The sequence below is a fragment of the Cuculus canorus genome, chromosome 13, assembly GCF_017976375.1.
Source record: "Cuculus canorus isolate bCucCan1 chromosome 13, bCucCan1.pri, whole genome shotgun sequence".
Lineage (NCBI taxonomy): Eukaryota > Metazoa > Chordata > Aves > Cuculiformes > Cuculidae > Cuculus > Cuculus canorus.
In genome coordinates, this window is record NC_071413.1 from 21,670,651 (window position 1) to 21,680,757 (window position 10,107).

Here is a 10,107-nt window from a genome sequence, read left to right on the forward strand (position 1 = left end):
TTCAGCATGGAGTCTTGATGGGTTTTTTCCCTGTTCTGTCATTTGGGAAAGCATGAGAAAACCTGTCCTGCTGTCACAGTACTGCTGTTAGTCTTGGAACACCATTAAAGTCAGTGTCACTAAGTTTTGGCCTGAGAAAGTACTCAAATATCAAACACAAAAAAAGAATCACAAAATCACAGGATCACAAGGTTGGAAAGGACCCATTGGATCATCGAGTCCAACCATTCCTAACACTCCCTAAACCATGTCCCTAAGCACTTCATCCACCCGTTCCTTAAACACCTCCAGGGAAGGCGACTCGACCACCTCCCTGGGCAGCTGTTCCAGTACCCAATGACTCTTACTGTGAAGAATTTTTTTTCTGATATCCAACCTGAACCTCCCCTGACGGAGCTTCAGGCCATTCCCTCTAGTCCTGTCCTCTGTCACTTGGCAGAAGAGGCCAGCTCCCTCCTCTCCACAACCTCCTTTCAGGTAGTTGTAGAGAGTAATAAGGTCTCCCCTCAGCCTCCTCTTCCCCAGGCTAAACAACCCCAGCTCTCTCAGCCGCTCCTCATAAGACTTGTTCTCCAGCCCCCTCACCAGCTTTGTTGCTCTTCTCTGGACACGCTCCAGAGCCTCAACATCCTTCTTGTGGTGAGGGGTCCAGAACACAGTATTCAAGGTGCGGTCTCACCAGTGCTGAGTACAGAGGGAGAATAACCTCCCTGGACCTGCTGGTGACCCCATTTCTGATACAAGCCAAGATTCCATTGGCCTTCTTGGCCACCTGGGCACACTGCTGGCTCATGTTCAGTCGGCTGTCAACCAGCACCCCCAGGTCCTTCTCTTCCGTGCAGCTCTCCAGCCACTCTTCCTCCAGTCTGTAGCGCTGCATAGGGTTGTTGTGCCCCAAGTGCAGGACCCGGCATTTGGCCTTGTTAAACCTCATCCCATTGGTCTCGGCCCAGCAGTCCAGCCTGTTCAGATCCCTTTGCAGAGCCTCCCTACCCTCCAGCAGATCGACACTTCCTCCCAGCTTAGTGTCATCTGCAAACTTGCTGAGGGTGCACTCGATGCCTTCATCCAGGTCATTGATAAAGACATTGAACAGAGCTGGACCCAGTACTGAGCCCTGAGGAACTCCACTTGTGACTGGCCTCCAGCTGGAGTTAACTCCATTGACCACCACTCTCTGGGCCCGGCCATCCAACCAGTTTTCAACCCAGGAGAGTGTGCGCCTGTCCAGGCCAGAGGCTGACAGTTTCTGAAGTAGAATGCTGTGAGAAACTGTGTCAAAGGCTTTACTGAAGTCCAAGAAGACTACATCCACAGCCTTTCCCCCATCCAGTAGTTGAGTGATTTTGTCATAGAAGGTGATCAGGTTAGTTTGGCAAGATCTGCCTTTTGTAAACCCATGTTGACTGGGCCTAATCACCCGGTTCTCTTGCATGTGCTTCATGATAGCACTCAAGATTACCTGTTCCATGACTTTCCCTGGCACTGAGGTGAGACTGACAGGCCTGTAGTTCCCCGGATCCTCTCTGCAACCCTTCTTGTATATGGGCACAACATCAGCCAGCCTCCAGTCTAGTGGAACTTCCCAAGTCAGCCAGGACCTCTGGAAGATGATGGATAGGGGTTTGGAAAGGACATCCGCCAGTTCCTTCAATACTCTTGGGTGGATCCCATCCGGCCCCATAGACTTGTGGGCGTCTAGCTGGGCAAGCAAGTCTCTAACCGCCTCCTCTTGGATCACGGGAGCCTCAATCTGCCCCTCTAACTCTTGGATTTGTAAACAGAAGGAACAAATTTCTTTGCTATTAAAGACTGAGGCAAAGAAGGCATTAAGTACCTCAGCCTTGTCCTTATCCCCTGTCACTGTTATTCCTTCTGCATCCAATAGAGACTGGATATTCTCCCTTGTCCTCCTTTTCCTGTTAATGTACTTGTAGAAAGACTTTTTGTTGTCTTTCACAGACTTAGCGAGTTTTATTTCTAGTTGGGCCTTGGCCCTCCTGATTTTTTCCCTGCACGATCTCACTTTGTCCCTGTAGTCCACCCAAGATGCCTGTCCTTTCCTCCAGAGCACATAGAGCTTCTTCTTCTTATTGACGCATCTTGAGATCTCCCTGCTCCACCAAGCTGGCTTTTCCCCCCGCCGGCTCCTTTTCCGGAACACAGGGATGGTTTGCTCTTGAGCTGCTAGGATTTCATTTTTCAAGAGCGCCCAACCCTCATGGTCTCCCTTGCCCTGAAGGACTGTTTCCCACGGGACTTTGCTAATCAACCTTCTGAACAGGCCAAAGTCTGCCCTCTGGAAGTTTAATGTGACTGTTTTGCTAACCCCCTTCTTAATCCCACCTAGAACTGAAAACCCTATCATCTCATGATCGCTTAATCCCAGGCGTCCTCCAACCGTCAAATCCCCAACAAGACCTTCTCTATTCACAAACAGCAGGTCTAGGAAGGCACCCTCCCTTGTTGGTTCGCTAACCAGTTGTGCAAGGAAGTTGTCTTCAATGCACTCCAGGAACCTCCTAGACTGTTTCCTTTCTGCTGTATTGTACTCCCAGCAGACATCCGGAAAGTTAAAGTCTCCCACAAGGACAAGAGGCAGAGATTTAGAGACTGTCCCCAGCTGTTTATAGAAGAGTTCATCAGCAGCTTCATCTTGGCTGGGTGGTCTGTAACAGACTCCTATCACAAAGTCCCCTTTCTTGTGGGCTCCTCTGATTTTAACCCATAGGCACTCGATCCCGTCCTCACCGTAATCCAGTTCAAGAGTATCAAAGCACTCTTTGACATAGAGGGCTACCCCGCCTCCTTTCCTACCCTTCCTGTCCCACCTGAAGAGTTTATATCCCAACATAGCTGTACTCCAGTTATGTGAGTCATCCCACCACGTTTCTGTGATGGCAATGACATCATAGTCACCTTGCCCTACAACAGCTTCCAGCTCATCCTTCTTATTGCCCATGCTGCGTGCATTGGTGTAAATGCACTTCAGCTGGGCTGACGAACCTTCAGCCCTCGTAAAGGGAAGAGAGTTTATTCTCGATTGACTGGTCCTTGGAATAACTAATTCCACAGACCCAGTTTCATCCTTACTGTCCCCACTTGTACACGCCCTCACTTGCCCTGTTGTGGTGTACTGGTGGTCCTCTCCAGCACACCATTTCTCAGCCGCCGGTTTCCCACTTCCAGGCTCATTCCCAACTTGCCTGGTCTCCTCCCCTTCCCCCTTCACATCTAGAAGAAAAGAAAAAATAAATCAATCAAATAGGTGGCACACAAATAAACATTTAATAACAGAAATCCTCTTACAAAACAATTGGAGAATTTCATAATATATGAAAAACATCTAATCTTAACAGAGTGTCAGCCTGTCACATGAGTATCACATAGGTGTGACTGGGTATGCTTTCAGTCATTTAAGGCTGCAGAAACAGTTCTCAGAGATTAAATGTCTGCTTAGTACTTGCCATAACAGAGCCAGGAGTGAACCCAGGTCTCCTGGCATGTGCTTCAGCCGCAGAGCTACTGTAGCACAAAAGTTATCCTGATTTCCTGCTGTGCTACAAGAGGACAACCCCTCACACACATTTCTGTACCTGATCACAAATGCTGAGTGTCTCATTAAAAAGTGCTAAAACTTTCTAATAGAATAGACTAAGTGATCTGCAATAATTATTTACAATACCAACTCATTTTTAACTATAGAATGTAGCCACTCAAGAATAAATTCACATTTGCATGCTGTGAGTGGGTTTCTTTGACCTGAGATACCTCTGCAGTCTCAGCCACAGAGCATCCTGTAACATACAAAAGAACTGTTCAGGCATGTTCTGCTGTAAGCAGGCATCTCTTTTACAGTTGCTAAACCCTTCAGCATCACGATTATATATCATTTACATTTTGTGTGTCATTCTGGCTGAAAGCCCCCAACAATCCCTGGGTAATAGGCCATTATAGGAACAGTCCATGACTTGGATATTCCTGCATCCTTATAGCTACGTTGTCTTCCAGTTTCAAATCTCTCCAAGATGTTGCAATTATCTACAGATTTGCAGTATCTACAGAAATTTTCCAATATGCAAGCATTTATTTCCTAATATAGATACATGTGAATAACTAAAACAAGCAGTCTATTACAGCAAGTTTGTTGAACTTTGCATTAAAACTATTTGTGAGCTGCATTTATTCTGGAGGCATGTTTGTCCTACAGGTTCTGATCTTATCTTTAGTCTGTACTGAGAAATTACTTCCATGAACTTTGGAAGGTCAACTTGTTAAACATCTATCCACTCTCCCCCACTCTTCCTAATGTTCTAGAAATAATAATTAACTTATTTTTCTGAGAAGGGGATGATGACTTTACTACCCGGTTCATGTTATGTATTCCAGATGACTCATATACAGCAAATATGCTCCCTCCAAGGGTTTTTCCATACAAAAAATCCTTACTGAAACTTACCAAATGATTTTTTTCAGTTCCTTATTTCTTCAGCCAAGAAGCAACATACTTTTCTAAAACTTGCAAAAGATGGCTTCATGCCCTGGTACAGGTATAAGCTCGTCAAAAGCTACATGCCGCGAAGCTGAGAGCTTGTGTTTGGGACTCTATTGGGAAATGAAACAATTGAGTCAGACAGAACTCCTCGCCAAACCTCTTCTGCCTAAAATCAAACCCAGTCCTTTAAAGATTCTGCCAAAGTCTTTGGAAATCAGTTGCCCAACACCACTTTGGGAATAATGCTGGCATATTCACTGCAGCAGAGCAGATATTTCAGCAGCTTGCTGAGAGTGTTCGGCACATCAAAAGAATGTGCCTAGCACAGGAAAGCAGGTTCACTAGTTACAGCTGGCCAAAGGAGAAAAAGAGCCTTAAGGGAAATAAACCCATCTCTAGCTGATAAGGTGCAACAATCTCTTGGAGGAAACTTGTTAGATTCAGCAGCAACCGGCTTCCACCAGTGGAGAGAGGTACCACACCGTGCATCCTATTCCACAGGACACTGCTCACTACAGAATCACTCTAAAAACTGGGAAATACCAATCACAGTGTATTAGAATGACACTTGTCCACACTTTAAGAGGTGACTTGTCTACTGAGAAAATAACCTACTGGGAGGCCAGCAGGTACCTCATATCTAACACAAAAACAAAACCATGATGGTTTGTTTATTTAAACTCCTAAACACCAAGCTGTTTTGAAAGGAATCCAAGACATACACAAAGTGTCTGAGCAACACATTAAAACAAGCCTGTATTTCAAGTTCACAGAGTTTCATTATAACAGTCTAGTATCAGGTATCACGAAGGAGTTCTTTCTGGCTGAGTATCAGTGATGGATGAAAGGGAATTTGTTAGCTGAGGTACCACAAGACAGCTGCCAGAATTACATGCAACCTTAGCCAGTTAGTTCCTGACTTTCAGAAGTTCCTTACTTTCATAAAAACTAGGATCATTTTCATCCTAGTTTTACTCAGTTTAGTGATGAGCAAGGCAATCAGCCTTCAAGGGATAAAATAATAAACATTTTTTCAGCTTGTAAACACAGCTCACACATGTTAATTACCCACTCCAATCTCCTAATCTGAAACACTAACAGGAATGAGACTCTTGTTGGGGGGGGAAGGAGCCTGTCAACATTCCTGAAAACTTACTTTTGGAACATCTTGTGCGTTTTGTTTTTAAGAAGGGCCAGAGTCAAATCACACCGCATTAAATAGAAAGCTCTGTTGAAGCAAAGTTAAGCATTCTAATTAGGTTCAAGGGCATTTGGAACAGCCTTAATACATAATCAATCTATTAGGATGTTTTTGTAATATTGGAAAAGATACAATGTTTTTCCACACTCCTAGTAATCTTAACATCTTAGCAAGAAACCTAGCAAAGATAAGACTAATCAATCAAGGATCAGACTCCTCCTTTTCTAGTAGGGCTTTGTGTTCTCCTAGAAAACACGCTTCCATTTCTAAGCATGGAAAAAGACAATATTGGAAGTGAGCATCAGTATTTTCTAGAGCTTTAAGCTGCGCCCGTCTCCCTCTATCCTGCATCTAGCCAAGGAAAGCCCAGAAATGTGTTTGCCTGTTCATGCACTTGGGTAAAACACAATAACACTAACTAGTTAAAATCATAACCTACAGCTCTGTGGGATGCCAGTCTCTCTCCATTTCTTGAGGATGTGCTTGTAACCTGTCTCTGGGACAACCTTCAAAGGCATTATTCAGGCTCTTCTCAGAAGACAACAGAACTGAAAGAAGGTGCATGACACTCACACAGTAAAGACCTAGTCCCACACGATGCAAGGTTATTAAATGTTTGTGCAAAACACAGAGATAATAAATAAGACCAAACAGATTACAGAAATCTTGACCTGCTTGGGGTTGTATCTGTGGTAGAAGCTTTTTTAATTCTGTTCTTTCCCTGGCTCACAGCAGCAGCCTGTGCAAAAAATTCAGAGTTGATCTGAACACAGTCTGTTGCAGTCCACCACATGCTGCTTCCATTTATGTGAAAACAGGAGTTCAGAGATCCCATTCTTGCTTTCAGAACATCTTCAGCTGCTCTTTCAATTCCCTAACTGCTGCTGAGAGCAGTGCAGATGGGCTCTAGTTTCTTCAATCCAACATCTGCACATTTTTAGCCTCTTAGAAAATCTATGCAGGCAACCCCTGAAGTGCCAGTTTGAGACCGACAGGTACATTTTTAACCTTTCTGCTCCACAATTTTAGTCATGCTGACAAAGCTGGGATGCTGTCCTTACGCACACCAATGATACCATACTGATCGCTTATCTACTAGCTTCCTCCTACCCGACTCATTTTATTAAATGTCTGCCAGCAAATTCACTTTACCTTTACTCTTATTCTAACTGCTTCGCTTTATTACATCTAAAAAAAAAGAAAAGATCAAGTTGTGTCTGAAAGGGACTGTTTATATTATAAGCTGGATTTCACCTACACCTTTTACACATACAGATCAAACAAGGAATGGGCAAATAGAAGTCTCCTGAGCATCAGTGATTAACAACCAGCTATTTCATAAAATTCAGTTGGCAGAAAAGCTTGCTGAAGACAACTCAGCTATGAAGCTCAGCTCCAAGTAATACTGAACTCAATCAAGACAACAACACCCAGTTTTGCAATCACATTCCCTTCACTTTCAAGTTCAGTTTTGCTATGTAATCAAAGAATAAAAGTCTCAGATCTGGGAATAAAAAAATGAGAAGGGTTCCAACGTTTTGCTGAACTACAAGTATCCAATCCAAACAAGTCTGACATGCTATAAAAGATGAAGGCTTGTCTCCCAGAGAAACCAGAAGCCTGTTACTTAACAAAGGCTTCCTAAGTTAATCAATTATATTAGAGCAGAAAGGATTGGCACCTGGCCTGCTCAGGGACACAGTATCTCTGTGAATCCTGAGGCAGATCAACAGTAAGAACTGAGTCCAATGAGGGATAAAAAGGTTATTATCTTTGTCAAGGATTAACTCAGCTACACAGCTTGTTACAGCTCCCTGGATGTTCTGTAGTCACTGTCCAGCACTCTAATTGTTGGAAGCTGTGACAGTACCACCGTCACCTTACAGTAGCAGAAGAAGCATTACTTCTGTCCTGTACCTTACAGCACTTTTCAGCTATGCCTATATATTACAACTGTTAATTTAAACTCAGAATATAATTTTTAAAAGCAATAAGTGGAAAGACTTGGAAGTCTCACATCAACACAGTTATTATAAAGAGTTATTTCTGCATTTCTTTCTAAGGCAAGTGTGAAAGACAGAGGAATAACAGAAGACATATGTAAAACAAAGAGTTAACAGACGTATTACTTAATAGACAAAAACAACACAAATATTAAGGTTATCTCCAGGCTTGAGTGGCATTTCATAAGTCACTTGAGCTCTCTGAACTTCCTATCCTCTGACTGGAAGGGGCAGGAAGTTACATTGCATGGGCATGGAATATTTTTCAAAGGATGTTTGTACAGCATTGAGAAAAATTAGATTGCAATCCCTTTAACAGCTTCAAAATCTAATACAAATAGTTTAAACAGATCATTCTACAGACCTACAATGATGAACATCTGATTTTTTACCACATAATTAGAGGCCTTTTCTAAACACATAAGTGCCTCTGTGTGAATAATCTGAAAATCCCAGCACTTGATATAATAACATTACAACAGAAAGTGAACACATTCCAGTATTACATTTCCATGGTTTATTGAGGGCTTTTAGAGTTATATACAGTCACATTTGTATTGAATCAATAAGATATATTACTCTCCATAAAAATGCTGCCCCTTTTCCTCTGGTATTTCATTGCCCTGTCTCTAAGCCCACCATGGCCCTTGTGAACTCCAGCTGACACACTCAGAAGACTTCTGGCCACATATCTGTATTCAGTGGCCTGCAGCCATATCTCCAAAAGATTTCACCCCATACAGCTTCACAACAGGACTGACCAAGCCACATGTAGATGGAGATTTCCAAGGAAAACAGCTTAATAAGCACAGAAGTGGAGCAGAACAGTCTGAGATTATATAATGTGACTGCATTCAGAGGGTTTGTACCTGAGTATACAGGTAGCCATCCCGATTCCAGACCTAAGACGCTGAAAAATCAAGGGCAACACATTACAAATGGAGATATAACATGCAGTATGCTTTCCTGTGTTAGTACTGAACAGATTCCATCAGGATACTTGAAGTGCCATCTTGGGGAAGGACAGTCTGAGCTCCTGAGTGACATTAGCAACAGAAAAAAAACACTGAAGATATTTTAAATCCAGTTACAAGAGAAAGCAGTAAACTTGCTTGTTTGGCACAGAGAAATGTTTTGTCATTCACTGAGCAAGAGGAGACTGAATTTAGCTGTGTAGCTTCCTGTAATAAAACATACAAAATTAAATTACAGACGCACACTCTCTTGGATTGAAAACTGGTTGGATGGCCGGGCCCAGAGAGTGGTGGTCAATGGAGTTAACTCCAGCTGGAGGCCAGTCACAAGTGGAGTTCCTCAGGGCTCAGTACTGGGTCCAGCTCTGTTCAATGTCTTTATCAATGACCTGGATGAAGGCATCGAGTGCACCCTCAGCAAGTTTGCAGATGACACTAAGCTGGGAGGAAGTGTCGATCTGCTGGAGGGTAGGGAGGCTCTGCAAAGGGATCTGAACAGGCTGGACTGCTGGGCCGAGACCAATGGGATGAGGTTTAACAAGGCCAAATGCCGGGTCCTGCACTTGGGGCACAACAACCCTATGCAGCGCTACAGACTGGGGGAAGAATGGCTGGAGAGCTGCACGGAAGAGAAGGACCTGGGGGTGCTGGTTGACAGCCGACTGAACATGAGCCAGCAGTGTGCCCAGGCGGCCAAGAAGGCCAATGGAATCTTGGCTTATATCAGAAATGGGGTCACCAGCAGGTCCAGGGAGGTTATTCTCCCTCTGTACTCAGCACTGGTGAGACCGCACCTTGAATACTGTGTTCAGTTCTGGACCCCTCACCACAAGAAGGATGTTGAGGCTCTGGAGCGTGTCCAGAGAAGAGTAACGAAGCTGGTGAAGGGGCTGGAGAACAAGTCTTACGAGGAGCGGCTGAGAGAGCTGGGGTTGTTTAGCCTGGAGAAGAGGAGTCTGAGGGGAGACCTTATTACTCTCTACAACTACCTGAAAGGAGGTTGTGGAGAGGAGGGAGCTGACCTCTTCTGCCAAGTGACAGGACAAGAGGGAATGGCCTGAAGCTCTGTCAGGGGAGGTTCAGGTTGGATATCAGAAAAAAATTCTTCACAGAAAGAGTCATTGGGCACTGGAACAGCTGCCCAGGGAGGTGGTCGAGTCGCCTTCCCTGGAGGTGTTTAAGGAAAGGGTGGATGAAATGCTTAGGGACATGGTTTAGGGAATGTTAGGAATGGTTGGACTCGATGATCCAGTGGGTCCTTTCCAATCTGGTGATTGTGTGAGTTTCTCAGTGATATATCCTCTAGGCAAAGTAGTTACAGAGAGCACATGACAAAGCTACCAAACACTAAGAAGATCCCAGTTCTCAAGAGAGAGAAAATGCCTCCAGCTTCATCTGAGGATGACTTGCTCCCTATCACCTTGTCTGACCTCC